This window comes from Pinus tabuliformis, chromosome 5_1 (assembly GCF_031772625.1).
Source record: "Pinus tabuliformis cultivar Carrire ecotype Pingquan chromosome 5_1, CPIR1, whole genome shotgun sequence".
NCBI lineage: Eukaryota > Viridiplantae > Streptophyta > Pinopsida > Pinales > Pinaceae > Pinus > Pinus tabuliformis.
In genome coordinates this window covers 640,292,001-640,312,205 of record NC_142305.1, presented here as the reverse complement: position 1 = coordinate 640,312,205, position 20,205 = coordinate 640,292,001, and positions in this window count along the sequence as shown.

Below are 20,205 nucleotides of genomic sequence, written 5' to 3'. Positions count from 1 at the left end.
TCCCCTCCCAATTGGCGATAGAGTGACCGTAGAATGAGGTGACTGCATTATAACCAACATGGAATGAGAAGGGTTCCAAGTTAGGTTTCACAAGATGAAGGGAAACAAAAATCTAGAGTCGGAACAGAAAGACCAAGAAGTACATGTGCCAAAAATTTCCACCATGAGGAAGATGGAGTTAGAAATAAAAAATGGTTTAACTGTAGATAACATTAATTAGGAGAAAATATGAAAGGGGTCATTATTACTTTCACAATGGGTGTCGAGCAGAGACATTGCAAAAGTTGAGATTGTGGAAAGGATAAGTAAGGCAGAAGCAACCCTGACCTAGTTTAGTAATATTTTAGAAAGTACTGGTATGAAAGTGAGAGTTTCTTACGATGGGCACTGAGGTCTGATCAAACTTCCATGGTGGAGTTTTGAGCCTTGTGACAGCCCGAGAGCGATCCAAATCCCAACCCTATCAACAAGTATTATCAGAAAGAAAAAAACAGTTAGCATAAGATTGAGAGATAAAATAAATAATAATAAAAGACCACAAAACCAAAATCTATAATTGTCAATACTTGGTTGAGGAAGACGAATAGATAGAGCCCCTACATTCCAAACATGGACATTATTCTGGGTTTGAATGAAGGGATTCAAATAGTAGGCCAGGAGAGACATGAAAAATCTCAATGGAAATAACTTCATGACCAGTGAAGGCATTACAGTGAGCACGCAGTAGAGAGTTTCAGCACAGGGCAAGGCTGTGAAACCCTCACCCCTCAACAACAAGATAGAAAACTAAATGCATGAACAATAGACAATAAGAAAGGTTAGGGTTAGAAAAACGAAATTACACTGTTGATGCATGTAAAAAGATTTGGGTTGTGGATGTTGCATCGTCTCATAAGAAGGGAAGCCATAAGGCCGCGGTGCCAACTTACCTGGTCTAGGACACGTGGTGGAACCATTCATGTGGTCAAGGACGTGTGGTGGAGTTGGATCGGAGGTGTGGAATGCGAATGCATAACCATAAACAAGGCTACAACCAAGAAATACTAGTTAGGCTTACCTCTAATTCATAGTCGTGTAGTTGATAACATAATGTTCTTAACAAATACAATTAGGGGGTGATATACGTATAACATAAATCAAATTGATAAGTAAGGGGTGGGGTATAAAGTAGTTTCCATCAAATATTATAACGAACTCTTTTAAAATGATAAATACCATACCACCAATGTTAAATTCATATGCCCAATATTTAACAGTGGTATTCCAACAAGTTATAAGTTAATAGTTACTAGTTGGATCCCAATAAGAGAGGGGCTCGTGACCCATGAAGTAACCACAATAAGATGTATATGTTAATCCCTGCCTATCAAGGGTTTTGCAAAAGTGTAAGATGAATAAAAGTGAGAGAGAGTACATCATATTAGATTTGTAGTGAAGTAACCACATACCCGAAGGGTACCCACAAAGTTAAATAGGCAATGTAATTAAACAATATAATATATAGCCAAAACAAAAAAAATGTTGCTAATAGTATGGCATAAAAGTTACTGTAGATTGGTATGTGAAAGATGGTATCAAAGCCTAGGTTACTCCACTGAGCTTGAGAAAAGGAAACACCACTAATTACTCAATGTGCAGGTTTAGTATTAAAGAAAATTTCTGATATTAGTTTATTTGTTTTGTAGGAAGATGAAATGAAGCATAGTACTATGCTAGCATGGAAAATCCTCTTACAGCTATTACTGGCGGGGATGATTTTTATATGGAGTTGGGGGAAGGTATTACTGCATTACCCTCCCAACTTGTGGATTTGGTAAGGAATCTGCAATAGGAAAATGTGCCTCTTCGAAACAATAATGAGAGGCTTCTGAAAGAAAGTGAGGAGCAAGAAAATTTGATTAGAGACTAGACTGCAAAATCTAGCCACAAAAGTGTAGAGACACAGGGGAGGAAAAATAATGGGATGGAATTTGAAAAATCAAAAAGAGGGAATGAGTCAAATCATAGCTCCCAAAAATCATGGAAGGGAAAGAAGAAAACGGAGTTACAAGGTGAGTTTAGAAAGATTAAACCCCCTTCTTTTGATGAGGAAAGAGAGGACGATGTGAAAGAGTGGTTATTGAAAATGATTAAGTATTTCTAGGTATACTAGTATGAGAATAATTTAAAGGCACACCTAGCTATTTATTAGTTGCATGGAAAAGCTACTCTATGGTGGGAGGATGTAAAAAGTGTGCAACTGTTAGAAAAAAAGATGGTGTCTTGGGAAGAATTCTAGAAATAGTTTAAACGCTACCGTTTCCATATCTACATATGTAAGCCTACGGGCAGAAGGAAGAGGCCACTAATGTTGAGAATCAGGCATGTGCGAGACCAATGTGTCTCGAATGTAATCTTGCTTTTACATTAATATATATTTAGAGTTATTCTTGATTGTGTCAAAGAATTGAATGCATGTTTTAAGTGTTGCTTGTATGTGAATTCATAGGCTCTATGACATGAGGTTACGGACAGAGTTCTGCAGAAGATGCAGAAAGAGGAGTGATTCAGAGAATCACAAGGGATTTTATACCCAAGTGAAGAGATAGAGGAAGCTTTGGAGGAATGGCGTAGCAAGGATGTGCTTAAGAGTTAAGCTTAGGGAAGCTGAACCGTGGAAGGCGAAGTTCTAAAGAACAAGCAGAGAAAGAGGAGCATGATTTAGAAGAATTGAAAGGAATCATCGAATCCAATTGGAGCATTAGAGCGGAGCTCTAGAGAAAAAAAAGAGTGAAGTTAAGCCCTAGCGAGGATGAGTTGAAAAGCAGAAGAGTGGAAAGTAGAACCTTTGAAGAAGCCGAACTACAAAGAAGAAACTGAAGAAAATGCAAAAAAACTAAGTATAGAAAGTTGAGGGGAAAAGTGAAGGATGGACGCTCAGCAATCGTTGGATGATTAAGATCAACAACCAAGATTAAGTCACATCGACAAAAGCCCTTTTAAGATTATCGGAACGAGCCTTGGAGGATTGGGATGAGCGAATGCCTAGCATCAGAAACCGTGGCAAGACTGTACGGTAAGTGGAAAGGTATGGTTTGCATACGTTTCCCTTTGTAAAGAGGACTAGAAGGAAATTAGTGCCAATAGTGCATTTCACACGATATAGAATATGTATTAACCAAAGGTTGAGGGGACTGGTTATAGATATATGCTTGGAATAAATAATTTAAAAGGCTTATAAGGCTAGATTGAGTCCCGATAGAGGATTTAAGCGGGGTGATTAAGTTCATATACACAAGAATTGATAAAACAACCTCAACCATTCATGGTTTGAAGATTTGACTCCATTTTAGAGTTAAATACCTGGGATAGTTGTACTTATGCATATTAGTGCATACTGTGGGTATATGCTAGGTAACCCTAGCATCATTTTGGCTAAATTTGTTATATGTTGGGGACCTGTGCACCACAATTATAATGAAAAAATTAGCACGTACTTGCCAGTCAGAGTTCAAGCTAATAAGTTCTTGCAAGTGAAACTTACTGCTAGCGAGTTAGACTCACAGGAAGCAAGTTTGGCTCACACACAAGTTAAGCCAACTCATTTTCTGAGCTATGCAAATTTTGAGATGAGTCCAAATTAAACAAGTGAGTTTCATTACTAGGGTTAGAAATGCACTTGCTACTATGGTCTGTATAGGTGGATGCATTCTCAATGCATGAAAAAAATTGTTGCAAGGAAACTAAACAATCAAGCAGAAGCCAACATCAAATGGCTAAAACAAAGAGCAAAATCAAAAGCTTAGGATAAGAAAATAACTCCAAGTTAAGTATTTAGCAATACATGCAATATATGTAGATGATATCCAAATGTTCAAAATATAACGAATGCCATTGACAACCAAAATCCTAAATAAACTTTCAGAATGACATATCCTGCAAGCAAGTATTTCAAAATGAAATATTTGGTCGTATATAGAATGTCATGATATCTAGGATGTTTGGAAAATCCCAAATAAAATTTTGTAATGGCTTGTCTTCAACTCTACAATGTACATAAAAAGCCCAAAGCCCCAAGGGTTAGTTCAATTAGTTTAACCTTCTATCGAAGGCATGGTACCAGCAGGGCAGCCATAGGTCACAAGTTCAAATTCAATAGAGTCCCTCAGGGTTACCAATCAATATGTAGCTAGTGGTTGAGCCACCCTCTTTCCAAATATTACATGGAAGAGGAGGGATCCTAGGAAGTTTTACTTAGAAAAAAATATTGAAAGCCCAAGGGGAAAATTAAGGGTATCTGCAAATAGAATGTCATAATATAAATTACTTGAAATAAATAACTCTTCCAGACCTACTGTTCATTGAAAATATTGGGAAAAGGATGATTGCCAACCTATTTATCCATTTGCATGTTTATAGTAGATCCATTGGAACTCAAAATTCAACTTGGTTGATAGAGAAAATGTGCATGCATTTGTCATGATATGTGAAGCAAATAATCATCTTTATCACAATAAAGATTCCAATACATTTTTCATAGTGCTCATACCTCTATAAGTTAGATGTCGTTTATGTCCTTGTTGCACACAATGGTCACTTGTTGTCATCATTTACACTCACCAAGCATATTCAACTAATATTTCACAGATTTACCTTTGGAACAATTCGCTGGTAATAATGTAAGTGTTGGAGAATGTTCACAAATTCTTATCAGAACAGGTGAACTTCACATGTGGTTCAGGATTTGGTGACATTTTGCTGGTGGTGTAACTATGGCAATTGTGTTTACTTAAAATTTCTTTTTCATTGGTGATAATAGTCAGAAAACTTATCAGCTGACATATCAAAATCCAAACATGGAGCCAATGGGATATCAGTCTATTGGCAAGATTAACAAAGTATTGCACTATCCACAAGGGTTTTGTCCCGATTCATCACTATGTTCTGTTGCAGCCAAACATCAAGCCAAAAATAGGATAATGTTGGTTGCAAATCCAAGGCAATTTGACAGCAGAATAGATGCCCTTGACCTGGCATCTGAGCACAAAGATGTCCATGTCATGTGGTGTAGCCCCAATGTCAGGCTATGTTTCTCAAAGCAATTTCTAATAATCATGATTGGAAATTTTATATCCCCCAGCAGTTCAAGGTGAAAACAAGAGAGAGAGAACTATTATGCTAACAATATGCAAAAATAACAAACAACAAAAAAAAAAATCAATGCAACACTAACCCCTTAAACCAATCGAATAGATAAAGAGAATGACTCCCAATCCTTTAACAAAACACAAAAAACAATGCTATGGGACGCTAAACTCGCTGGCTAATTAAGGTCATCTTCAAAAATATGTATGCATCCAAAAAAAATATATTTAAAAGTTTTGGGTGGCTTAAACTAGAGTAGCAGCCTGTAAAATGTTTAAGCAAGGCTTCAACACCTTTAAGAACCACTTCCCATTACTGACTAAATCAAATTCAAAATTGTTATCCTCTATTCTGAACAATATTTCTATCAAACAATTTTGCTAGACACCTCAATAATTTTTTTCGTCTTAAAAAAGTCTTAAAATTCCCTCTTATGTAGTAGTGAAATCTCTAACTGGCAATCTCTACTTAGAAATCTAAATTTATAACTAGAAATCTCTATTTTGTGGTAGGTAATCAAAGATGGTAGCACGTTATGGTTGTCTCCTCTATATCATCAATGAATGGAATTTTCAATACTGGAATGCTAATAAACATGATAAGAACATGGAATTTTCAATACTGGAATGCTAATAAACATGATAAGAACATGGAATTTTTATTATAGGAATGCTGCTAGGCAATGGTAAGAACATACGATGAGAAAACCAAGAGAACCCACTGGTGTGTAGGGTTATGAGAGAGAACCTACTGGCTTTCTGAGGCTTGCGAGAGAGAATAGAAAGTGAGGAAGCTAGTAAGTTCTCTCCCACAAGCCTGAACACCCTGTTCTTATCACCCCTATCGGCAACATGGCTAAGTTGAGGTTGTGCTAGTTTAAACCTTTTTAACTAAAATTTCTCTGCCTGTGAATGGTGTGTAGGAAGATCTCCAGCGTACGTGGAGGTTTTCACTGGAAATTTGTTTAGTTTAAGAGTCGAAGCCTCACTAAAGAAATAGATGATTTTAGGAGACTCTTTCCCAATATGAATTTGGAAGTTTTGTGAAAGGTACATGGAGGTTCTGAGTACAAAAATTGTTTAGTTTAAGAGAGTAGAAGCCTCACTAAAGATATACATGATTTCAGAAAACTCATTCCTAAGACATATTTGGAAGTTTTGTGAAAGGTAAAGCTGGTTTGATGACATTTTCATGAAAAAGTGCAAACAACAACATTTCAATTAAAAAATAAATAGATGAATCAAACTTCAAATGCATTAGAAATCAATTCTTATTACTATTTTAACATCTTGTTTTAATTTTTGAAGAAAATGCGTTAGAAATTAAACTTATTAATTTTTAACTTCAAATAGACATGATTATGCAAAAGGACTATATTATTTAATTTTAAACTTCAAATAGACATGTTTATGCAAAAGGACTAAGTTTTATATGGAGTTATAGTCGTGATTTCTGATTTAAAGGATGTAACTAATTCATGCTTGTCCTTGCTTAAGTTCTATGGCCACTTATAATAAAGTCACAATATTGTGCCATATAGTAATTTATCTTTTATGAATTTCATTGGCAACAATAACATTCATGATGACTACACTCTGATTCCATGAGAGATCAACACTGTCCATTAAGGTAACCATTAAATATGGGTCGTGTTGATTCCTAAAAATAGTAGAACAAGCACTCAAGATAATAGAATGCTCTAACAACATCAGTCACTGGGTGCTTCCGAATATGGCTAATGTGGGTCAGCATGGGGGATTGATGAAAGCATGGGGCATTAATGAAAGCTAAGACTTGCATGATCACATTCATTGATATGGATGAAGGATAATTATTTTCTTGCTATAAATACAAATTCATAGTGTAAAAAGGTGGATGAAAGGTGCCTAAATTTTCCTATAAAACCTAAAAATTGGGAAACTTCACCCTTCTGTAAACTAAGATGTCATTTGCAAAATTGTTGATTTTTATATTTAATAGTATGTTTGCAGAAATAATGCTTTATTATGTAGAGATTTTATAGGACCGTATTTCTTTGAAAAAATTCCCTGCACACACAATGGTTTACTCTAGATATTTTAGAAGACAATGCTTCTTTAACAAAAGGCTTCTTTGTAATATCAATATGCTAAACCAGAAAATATTAACATAAATTTGTAGAGATTGCCAACCATACATACCCGTAAATTCTCATTTCCAATTCTACCCATTCCCCTGTCAAAGAAGGGTAAGAGCTGAGAGATTATGAGGAACATGGGCACCACGCCCCTGGGGGCTATGAAGTTGTTGGAGGGCCTGTTGAAATTCATGGACGTGGTCACTATTGTCACATTTCTCTCATGCATTATCACTGCAAAGGTTGTTATCCCTCTATCAATGTCCAAGGCGATGTGAATGGTGCCTTTTTTCATCCCCACCACTTTGTCTATGGTGAAGTTGACATCATTGCTGGTAGTATTCAGCACTTGAACATAAAAAAAACTCATTGGTAATATATATTTAAATTGGAAAACTCTAGAAATCTTACCATGGTGAGGATGGTTCTCACAGTCAACCAAAAAAATAGTGTTGTACCAGAGAGAATGTTTTTTTCCCTGAAATTGAAATTATAATGATACTCAACTTTAATCAACTGAGTTTGACCTAGTTTCTAAAAATATATTTAGAATCGGCATCACAGATTTCAAGAATATTCTTAATTGTAAAAAGGTTATTTGTTTTACCTGTCTACTAAATTTTAATATTTAACCTCTCTCTTGTCTATCAAGTTTTGAAGTATTTCCAAATTTTACCATCCAATTTCTATTGTAACTTAAACATAAGTAAATTTTATGAAAAAAAAAACATTTTTAATCATTAAATAAAACCTATCTGTGCTTCTCATGGTCATCTAGATCGAAGAAATATTTGCACTGGACAACAAGATCCTTTATATTCTTGTGATCTATGAGACACTCATAACTCTTGCAGCTATAGGGATTTTGCAAAATTCCACAAAATGTTGGTGTAGTCTGTATGCTCTTCGTGAATGGATGTGGCTCTTGGTAGCCTTAAGGGATGGGTTTTCTATAACACCTACAATAAAAAAAAAATTCTATGTTAATATTCTTTTAACCAAACATGGATCCAAAGATATATTTATCTTTGTAGAAACCCAACTCAACCAGGACTAAATATGAATTTCTTAATGTCAAGTTGTTTCCTTAACTATAATTATAAACTTAAATAGGTTGAAATAATGAAGTACTTTCTAACAGAGGTAAGGAGATATTTGGAGTACATCCATTAAAAATATATATATATATAGACATTAAGAATTGTATTTGTAGTGTGATTAATCACTTTGAACATTCAATGACACTAATAGAAAAATGGAGTCTTCTAGTTTGGGGTCTCCACTTCACATGCATATAAAAATAAAATGAAAACGTTTGGGTACTTAGAATATAGAATTAGTGGTATTCTCAATGATCATTTCCTCTGATATAATAGTTGGAAAATCATATCAAATAAAGTTACAAGAATTAGAATTGAAGTGGCATTATCACCATGAATCCCAACCACTTGGGCTACCTCAGAGGAACTTACTAGATGATTGTTTAATAAACCCATATCTCTTGAATCACATACTTCATATTGATATTGGAGTGAACCAGACTAAGAAAAGGGGAATTCAAGGAGTAAATTGGAGGCAAGAATGGTTTTCCAGTATTGTAGTTGGATTGTTGCAGGGGACATAATAACTTCACTGCAGTGTGAAAATTTTGTGGCAGGTAATTCTTTTTGCAGGCAGACAATAAGGAAAAACAAAACAAGAAAGAAATTTTAAAAATATCTTACAAAGTTATAAGCCTAAATAAATAAGGTTTTGGCACTTCAGATCAGTTATGGTTTTTGAATCTTGCAAGCAAAAATTGCACAGGACTAACTTGGTACTTACACATTTAAGTTTATACTGGTTCAGTGAAAGCAATGAAAAGAAAGGGGAATGATAATATTTGTTTCACATGCTTGTCCTTTCTTTGGGAGTAGGAAAAGTTAAGAACCTATCTACAATATGTAGAATAAAGGTTTCACATGATAGAAAATATTTCATGCATGAAAGTGTTGTATGGCACCAAAAATGAAGTGCCAAGTTCGTGACATATGGAAGACTATGATGGCATTTCGATTTCTAGATATTGTGATCTTCCTCTCCACATTTGATACTACACTTGGTGGGACACTACTATTTGTAGCTTGATTCACACTTATGCACATTCAAGTATTATTAGAAACAAATGGATAGAACATTGAAACCCATATTGTAGAAATTAATGTGTAGATTCGAAATTGCTCATGAAATTTACTAAATCACAAGACTCGAAGCTACTCTATTAATTTGTGGAAGTTAATTCACCATCTAGAACACAAATCATAGCCATGCAAAAGGAAACATCACACATGCACATAGATTTATCTAGGGGAAAGCAACTTCTCAAAACCCCTTCCTATCTGTATTGAATTAATCAGATAATAGAGATTAAATACATATGCTTGCTCAAGCTTGAGCACACCCTGCAAGTGTATAGTCTATACCCTTGCATGACTGACTGACCCTAGCCAACACTTACCAAAATTTCAAGCCCTCCATGCTCCTATTTCCTTGTGTTGTTCCTCCAGGAAATTAGCCCCTATTATTTAGGAATTTCCCACTATTGAATTTTGCAATTCTTCCAGTTCCTTCCTCTAACTGTATGCACCACCTGTACACATGGGGAATATGCTACAATTGATAGTACATTGCCCTGAAATCTCCATCTCAACTGGGTAAATTGAATTCTCTGCATGCAACAATTATTTTGGGTTGATTGATCAGTTAACAAGTTGATCACTGAGTGTGGTTGAAGTTCCACTTCCACAACTTGACCTACACTAGTTCTTCTGTCAGTTAGAACTATTTTAACTTACAATAAATCAAATTAATTGAAATACATTTCTACAAATTATCAATCAATCATACTGAATTGAATTCAAGCTTCCCCAGCTCAAATTAACTAAGTGAACTAAGTGGCAAATTCCATGTCACCTCAATTAACTACCTCCAAGATTTTTTCTAAAATAGAAATTCATTTTTTCTCTAGTTTGACCAAGGCAAAGTCAAAATGAGATTTTTTTGCTGCATTTTCAACACATGCATTCTTTTGGATTTTTTCTATCTAGAGGAAAATCCCTAGTGACTTCCTCTCATTTTGAGGATGTTGTGTAAGATTATCCCTAGCTTCTTCAGGGCACAAGGCCATGTTACAATGATATACTCATCATGAGGTCAACATGTCACTTACATGTATAGAATCTAGGTGGTGAGTATAAAGCTATTCCTCAACCACTTGAGCTAGACCCAATAGACTTTGTGTTATTGGATTTTCAAAAACTAATTGGTCAATCTTGGTAATGTTTATATACTCTACTCTTGTTTTTCTAGGCTTGGGGGCAAAGTAGGTAGATTCAAATCAACAAACAACTTGGCAATGTAATATAGTAATAGTAGGACTCAAAGTTGACAAACGTAGAAAATACATAAATAAAAAAATTACATAATTTAACATTGGAGTACAACACTTCAATACTAGGTGTAATGTAATGAAGGCAATTGCAGTTCACAAAAACAAAAAGGAATGCGATTGATTGATAAAATTACATAACATAGTTGATAATTCGAAGGGAAAATCCACCTTTATAGTAAGAGGTGGGTTGATGTTGTCATTGGAGTTCTTAAACTCTAGATCAGCTAGTGCTTTTACCATCTTTGTCACCTTCATATCTAATTTCCTCATCAATTTTTATGTCTCATCCAAAGAGAGAAGTGTTTGATAAAAACTAATATGGAGACAAGCTATAACAAATTTGTTAGAGCTAAGATGCACAGCAGATTAAAACATATACTCAGCAAATAAAATCAAGCACAGGAGACACAGCAATTTAACGTGGTTCACCCAACCAATCTGGGCTACGTCCACCAAACATAGGCATCGGAAATCTTTATTAATCAAACAGGAGATTACATAATTAATAAATCCTCCAAACTATCACACCACTCTCAAACCATCCGTATGGATACCTGTTTTATAGGAAGGAGAATCTAATTGCCTCATAAATCTTCTCACATCAAATTTAGGATGCATTGACTCTCTCCCAACAACTTGGAGCTAATCTAGCAACAAATTACTATTGTTGTCACACACTGAGATTTTTGCCTATTTTATTTAAAACAGAAAATCTCAACAATCTCCACCTTGACAACAATTAGCCTGATGCCCTGTTTGTTTATTATTCTATCTTTTCTGCAAGCCAAGAGAAGCCAAACACCAGCGTAGCTTCTCCAACAAAACTGGTTTGCTGAACATGTCTGCACAGTTTTCCTTTGTATGCACCTTTTCAAGAGAGACTCCCCTTTCAGTGATAACCTGTCTTACAAAATGGTACTTAATTGGAATATGCTTTGATGTACTATGACAGGCCAGATTCTTAGCCAAATGTATTGCACTTTGACTATCACAAAGTAACATGATGTTGTCCTGTAACCTACCAAACTCACCAAGCAAACCTTTCAACCAAACTGCCTCTTTGCAAGCATGCGAAGCAGCAATGTATTCTGCTTCAGTAGTGGATAAAGCAACAATGTTTTGTAGCTTTGACATCCAGCTAATAGCTCCACCTGCAAGAGTAAAGACATACCCTGAAGTTGACCTTCGCTTATCCAAATCACCTGCAAAATCAGAATCAACATATCCGCAAACAGATTCACTACTCTTATTGTAAGTAATACAATAACTACTTGTGCCTCTAAAATACCGAAGCACCCATTTCACTGCTGACCAGTGTTCTTTACCCAGATTTGCCATATACCTGCTGACAACCCCAACTACATGTGAAATATCTGGTCGCGTACACACCATCGCATACATCAAACATCCTACTACATTGGCATATGGAATTCAAGACATATAATCCTTTTCTTCATCTGTATTAGGACATAAACTGGAAGAAAGCTTGAAATGGGAAGCTAAAGGGACTGACACAGGCTTCACATTATTCATACCAAACCTCAAAAGTATTTTCTCAATATACTTTTGTTGTGATAGCCATAGCTTACCATTGCTCCTGTCTCTGAAAATCTCCATGCCCAAAATCTGTCTTGCTGCTCCTAGATCTTTCATATCAAATGTCCTTGCCATCTGAGCCTTCAACCTGTTGATTTCTTCTATGCTTTTTCTTGCTAAAAGCATATTGTCAACATACAATACTAAGATAATGAATATGCCATTTTTAAATTGCTTAAAATAAACACAATGATCATATTCACTTCTAACATATTTCTGACTCAACATGAAAGAATCAAACTTCTTATACCACTGTCGAGGCGACTGCTTCAGGCCATATAATGACTTCTTGAGCCTGCAGACAAATTTCTCATTGCGATGCTGAACAAACCCTTCCAGTTGTTCCATATAAATTTCCTCATCTAAGTCTCCATGTAGAAATGCAGTCTTAACATCTAATTGCTGCAACTCTAAATCAAGCAAAGCCACTAATGCTAACACAATTCTAATTGAAACAATTTTAACTACTGGTGAAAAAATCTCATGAAAATCAATACCGGCTTTATGAGAAAACCCTTTTTCTACCAGCCTCGCTTTGTACCTGTCTTTCGTATCATTCACACCTCGTTTCAGCTTGAAAACCCATTTACACCCCACAGTTTTCCTATCTTTCGGAAGCTCAACTAGATCCCATGTGCCATTCTTACCTAAGGCCATCATTTCGTCCTTCATGGCTGCTTTCCACTTGTCACTTTTCGAACCTTCTATTGCTTCTTGATAGCACAGAGGTTCATCGTCATTAGCAGTAAATGCAACAGAAGTGACATAATCATCATACCTTCTCGGTGGCCGTTTGATTCTTGTCGACCTCCTTAAGGATGTTTCTGGCGCTTCCTCGATTGGCTGACTACCATATGTAGGAACTTGTTGATGATTAGTATCTGAGACCTGTTCATGATCTAAACCTAAACCCTATTCATGTTCTGATTCTAAAACCTGTTCATGACTAGTATATGAACTATGGTCATCATGACTATCATTAGAAATGCTATCAAACTGAATGTGCTGAAAGTCAGATACATCATCCTGTTTCAATCTAATATCTACATCTAACTATACAAGAGAGGATTCATTAAACTTTACATCTCTGTTGATGATGATTTTGTGGGTAGTAGGATCCTACAATCTATATCCCTTTGTTCCAACACCATACCCAACAAAGATATACCTTTTAGACTTTGGATCTAATTTAGTTCGCTGATGTTTAGGCACTAGAGCATATGCATCACAACCAAACACTCTGAGTTTAGAATAGTCACAAGGGTGTCCTTTCCATACCTCTTGCAGAATCTTGCAGCCTATCGCCGTTGATGGAGATCGGTTTATCACATAACAAGCTGTTGCCACCGCTTCCATCGACAACTCCTTTTGCAACCCGGCGTTACTCAACATACTCCTTGCTCTCTCTAGAAGATTCTTGTTCATGCGTTCAACAACTCCATTCCGCTGAGGAGTATAAACCGTGGTCTTATGTCTCTCGATCCCTGCATCCTTGCAATAGCTGTCAAACTCCTTGGAAGTAAACTCACCACCATTGTCAGTTCTTAAACATTTTATTGTTCTACCAGTGCTATTTTCTACCAATGCTCTAAACGGCTTGAAAACTGAAAAAACATCAGACTTCCTTTTCAACATGTAGACCCACACTTTCCTAGAAAAGTCATCAATAAATGATACAAAATAAGACGAGCCACAATATGAGGTTGTAGGGGCTGGTCCCCAAACATCTGAATGGATATAATCAAGTATGCCTTTACTAGTATGTTTGCCTGTTTTAAATTTTTGCTTACTTTGTTTTCCAAACAGACAATGCTTACAGAAATCTAACTTTCCACACTTTAGATTTGGAAGTAACTTGTGATCAGCCAAAATTTTTAACCCTCTTTCACTCATATGCCCCAATCTTTGATGCCATAAGTGAATGGAACTACTGTCATGTTCAGACACCGTAGACACATAATCTGACCCTGTACTTCCTTCTAACTGAAATAGATTTCCTACCTTCTTAGCTTTCATAACTAGTAAAATATCTTTGTAGATTTTCATTACTCCACCTTGAATTACAGTTTTATATCCATTTGAATCAAGTGCTCCTAATGAAATCAAATTTTTCCTTAAATCTGGTACATGCCTCACATCAGTTAATATTTTTGTTGTCCCATCAAACATTTGCAGTTGTATACTCCCAATTTCCACAATATTACATGTTACATCATTACCCATGTACACAACACCATCATCAATTGATTTATATGTCTTAAACCAGTCTTTATGAATACACATGTGGTTTGATGCATCGGAATCTAACAACCAATGTTTACCATGATTTGACACATTAACTGATAATAATTCATCACTCATACCTGAACTTGATGCCGAACCTGTATCTGTCGTATTTGCCTCCTTCTTCTCTGTCGAAGAATCTGCTTTTGAAGTTTGTTGCTGTTGCTTCCAATAGTCCTTCTTTAAATGCCCTGATTTGCCACAAAACCAACACTTTAGCTTACTCTTCTTCCCTTTTGACTTTGAACGTGAGTCGCTCGGCCTCCTGGGGCGTCTTTCTTTCGAACGACCTCTAACCATCATAGCTTCTGATGTAGAGGTTTCTGAATGCGACCTTCTCCTTGTTTCTTCCGATAATAAGGATGCAACTACATCATCAAACTTAATAGTTTCTGATGAACTAAGACTTATAGAAGTAACAAAATGATCCCATGACTCAGGCAACGAGCACAATAAAGTAATAGCTTTATCCTCGGATTGAATTTTTACTTCTATACTTTGTAATTTCACAAGAAGAGTATTAAAATCATTTAAATGATCAACAATCGATGTACCTTCCTTCATTCGCAAACTGTACAAATGTCGCTTCAGGAGAATCCTATTGGTTAAGGATTTGGTCATGTACAGTTTCTCCAGTTTCGTCCACAAACCAGCAGCTGTTGTTTCCGACACGATATTAAACAGGACATCATCAGCCAGCCACAGTCGAATAGCACTGATTGCTCTTTCATCCATCTCGGCCCACTCATTATCTGTGATGTTGTAAGGCTGTTTGGATTTGCCCAACAACGCCTTTGCCACACCATGTTGGACAAGCAAATCGTACATCTTCACCTTCCAGATCTCGAAATTATTTTTGCCATTAAACTTCTCGATTTCAAACCGGGCACTCTGAGTTTTCGCCATCTTATATCAACTAAAAAACACAATAATCTCCAAAACACCAACTGTTAAATACCAACAATTAAAAAAACTGCCTATGCCTTATATTACACTGCCTTTTCTTTAAAAAAAAATATATTGCCCCTCCTTCATCACCTCATACAAAAAAAAAAGAGGAAATCTTTAATGTCAAACGGTATGCACGATTAACCCAAGTCCTCCATCTAATGGGAACCCCTCGAAGAATAGAATAATAATCATTTTACCGAGCAAACCCTACCAGTGGAGCCCATGGGTTTCGATTCCACATCTCTCTTTGTCTCTCATGTAAAGCAAAAAGACAAGGCACTGCTTTCAGTAACGTAGTCTCACAGATTAAAAGAAATAAAACCAAATTTTGGCACAATATGTTGTTGTGCTCAACATCAATTTCCGTTGTTTGTTTGCGTGCCCATGTGAAATGGCATACTGAACTTTTTGAGGGTAATAAACAGAATTGTGTTACGAATACTGAATTTATTGAGAGCAGCGAACAGAATTGTGTTACGAATACTGAATTTATTGAGAGAAGCAAACAAAATTGTGTTACGAATACTGAATTTATTGAGAGCAGCGAATAGAATTGTGTTACGAATACTGAATTTATTGAGAGCAGCGAACAGAATTGTGTTACCTAGCACTTCTTGAGCCACTCTCTCCACGCAACACCAGCACCTCCGCGCACCTCCACGCAGTTGAACAGCAGTTCAACCACGCACCTCCACGCAACACCAGCGGTGAGAAATTGTCATACGCCAGCAATCAGCAGTCCGGCAATAAATTGCGCTCCACCTCCACGCACAAGCGCAGTTTAAAACTTCACGCATCAGTTATACGCCCCTTCCGTAGCAACACGCACCAGCAACGAATGGACTATCCGCACCACACCAGCACGCAAGTATTGGATGAATATCGCCCCCAACCACGTAGCAATCCTCCACGCACAGCAATATGCAGCTTCACTTCAATGAATAAACCAGCAATCATGTGCTCCTCTCCACGCAACAGTTCTGTTGGACAGCAGTTAAATCACGCACCAACAATTCTGTGCAACAGCACTCCAACATTGCTCTGATACCAATTGTTAGAGCTAAGATGCACAACAGATTAAAACATATACTCAGCAAATAAAATCAAGCACAGGAGACACAACAATTTAACGTGGTTCACCCAACCAATCTGGGCTACGTCCACCAAACATAGGCATCGGCAATCTTTATTAATCAAACAGGAGATTACATAATTAATAAAATCCTCCAAACTCTCACACCACTCTCAAACCATCCGTATGGATACTTGTTTTATAGCAAGGAGAATCTAACTGCCTCATAAATCTTCTCACATCAAATTTAGGATGCATTAACTCTCTCCCAACAACTGGAGCTAATCTAGCAACAAATTCCTATTGTTGTCACACACTAAGATTTTTTCCTATTTTATTTAAAACAGAAAATCTCAACAATATTTTCACATGAAATTTAATCTTTGTGAGTTAAAAAACCTAAATTTAGAGATAAAAAGTAATCAAACAATATTGTTGATGTGATATTTCAATACACATCAATAAAAATCCAACCGAGCATACCTAACTATTAATATTATATGTATTTACTATGAATGAACTTTAGCAAAAATTTGCAAAATAAACTTTGCTATATAGGCCATAAGTATATAGACCCTCTAAATAAGTGACATTACACTAGAAATCATAGTAACTCCAATATTTTTGCAAGGAGAAATACTAAATAGTTTCTAACAATACAATATAATACATTCCTCATAAAATATAAGATGTTTTAAAATTGATTTACCAAAGAGGTTTTTGTATAAAATAATTTTAAATGAATAGTTTGTTTTTTATTAGGAAAAACCATTTTAGTTAGATCTATCATTGCGGTCATGCTTGTGTATGTTTGTAAATCTAGCATGTGTTAGATTTGTTTCTCTTTAGCATAAATACAAACATTGCAAGGTAAAACAAATCCAGCAAAAACACAATCATTGTAAGGTAAAACAAATCTAGGGCATGCTATATTTGTTTCTGGCAAAAACAAAAGCATTGGAGGGTAAAACAATGCTAACTCCTGCTACATTTGCTTCTAGCATAAACATAAGAATTGCAACGTAAAAAAAAATCTAACATTTGCTAAATTTGTTTCTCTCTAGTACAAACACAAGCATTGCAAGATAAAACAAATTTTGTATGCGATAGATTTTCTTCTAGCAAAAAAACAAGCATTAAAAGGTAAAACAAATCTATCACTTGTTAGATTTGTTTTGAACAAAAAAACAAGCATTGCAAAGTAAAAAAAATCTAGTGCATGTTATATTTGTTTTATATTTGTTTCTAGCACAAACACAAGCATTGCGGAGTAAAATAAATCTAGCATGCACTAACACATACAAAAGCATTGCAAGGTGAAACAAATTTAGCACGCGCTAGATTTGTTTGTAGGAAAAACAAAATCATTGTAGGATAAATAAAATCTAGCGTGTGCTAGCTTTGTTTTCAGTATAAACATAAATGTTAATTCTAGTGACCACTATATTTGTTTTTAGCACAAACACAAACATTTCAGGGTAAACCAAATTTAGTCCAACATAATATTTTCTAGAACAAACCAAACATTGCGAGGCAAAACAAATATTACACTCGTTAGACATGTTTCTAACACAAACACAAGAATTATAAAACAAACCAAATCTAGCACGCACTAGATATCCTTCTAGTACAAACACTAACATTGCAAGGTAAAACAAATCTAACACAATCATAAGCATTGCAGGGAGAAAAAAATATAGCATGTGCTATATTTGTTTCTACCAAAAACAAAAGAATTGTAGGTTAGAAAAAATCTAGCACATGCTAGATTTGTTTCTAGCATAAACACAAGCATTGCAGAGTAAAACAAGTATAGCGCTTGCTAGATTTGTTTTTAATACAAACAAAAACATTGTAGGGTAAAACAAATCTAGTGTAAAACAAAACACAAAAGAATTGTATGGTAACACAAAAGTACAAACACAAGCATTTCATGGTAAAACAAATCTAGTGCAAACAAATCTATCACATACTAGATTTGTTTCTAGCATGAACAAAAACATTGTACGGTAAAACAAATCTAGTGCATGCTAAACTTGTTTCTAGCACATACACTAACATTGCAAAGTAAAACAAATCTAATACATTATAAATTTCCTTTTAGCACAAAAACAAGTATTGCAAGATAAAACAAATATAGTGTGTGCTAGATTTGTTTCTAACATAGATAAAAACAATGTAAGGTAAAACAAATCTAGTTTGTAGTATATGTCCTACTAGCATAAATACAAGCATTGCAAGGTAGAATAAATATAGTGCACACTAGATTTGTTTCACCATGCAATGTGGTTTTGTTTGTGCAAGAAGGAAATCTAGCATGTGCGAGATTTATTTTCCCTTATAATATTGTTATTATTATTGTTTATTTTATTACAAATATAATGATGAAAGCAATGATAGCATTTATAATTCATATTTTCTTCAATAATTAGAAAAGTTGGTAATAATTTCTTAAAATTATTTTTAGAAATCATTGACTATGAAGCGAAGGAAAATTCAAAATAAGCATCTAAGGGAGAAGGAAGTTCAGGAACTACAATACCAAAACTTTGTTGCAAATGGTTAGGCATTAGGTGAATAAATAAATGTTGATTAAAGAAGTTTGGGCTATCATTTTCTTGTAGTGAACTTGTATAATATGGTTTGGAGTTTCTTGTTCTTATATAATATGGTTTGGAGTTTCTTGTTCTTATGCATGTGTTAAAAGAGATGTTGTAAAAGATGATTTTATAATATCTTTTAACTTGTGATATTTTTAAACACATTTGAAGTTGTCATATATTTATGTACAAATGTTTTTGAATTCTATTTGAGGACTATGGTGCAAGTGAGATTGCAAAGATATCATGAATTATTGTTGTATTTTGTAGCCTTTATTAATTTAAGTTAATTTGTATTTCACGATACCAATACTTTAGTAGAAATAAGATTTTTGTATTTTTTATTGTAAGTAAAATATTGTGTTAATTATTAATTTGAATGGTTTTTTAATTTGTTCATATCAAAATTTCTTAAAAATGGATTAGTTTGTATGTAGAAATTATTAGATAATTGCTCTATTTGCTTGATTTGGGCCATTACTATTATTTTTTCAATTGTGGTTCATGTTATCATTATACCTTTTAGAAATTAGTGATTTGAAGAATGGTTCATTGTGTTCATTGTGTTCTAATAACTTCTTTTTTTCCATAAAAGTTAAAAAGACTATATTAGGTTGTATATAGCACCAACCATAGAAGTAGATATTGGACTAAAATAAGCACCAAAAACAACTAAGGGATATACTCTAGAAAATAATATATAATTGATTAGTATGTTTGAAATTTAAAAGTGTATTAGGTTTTATGTGGAAATTAACATATAATTAGTTTGTTTACTTGAATTAGAGCATTGTAATTATATTTGTCAATTGTGATTAAACAAATAATTCTAACTCTTAAAATCAACCATCTAAATGGTGGGTCAATCTATTCATGCAATACTTATTCCATAGAAATTAAATAATTGTATTAGGTTATATGTATAAACTAGACATATCATTAATTTTTTCACTTTAATGGGGGCATTGTAACAATTTTTTTTATTGCTATTTAACTTCTTGTAAAATTCACTTTGTTACAAATGAAAATAAAT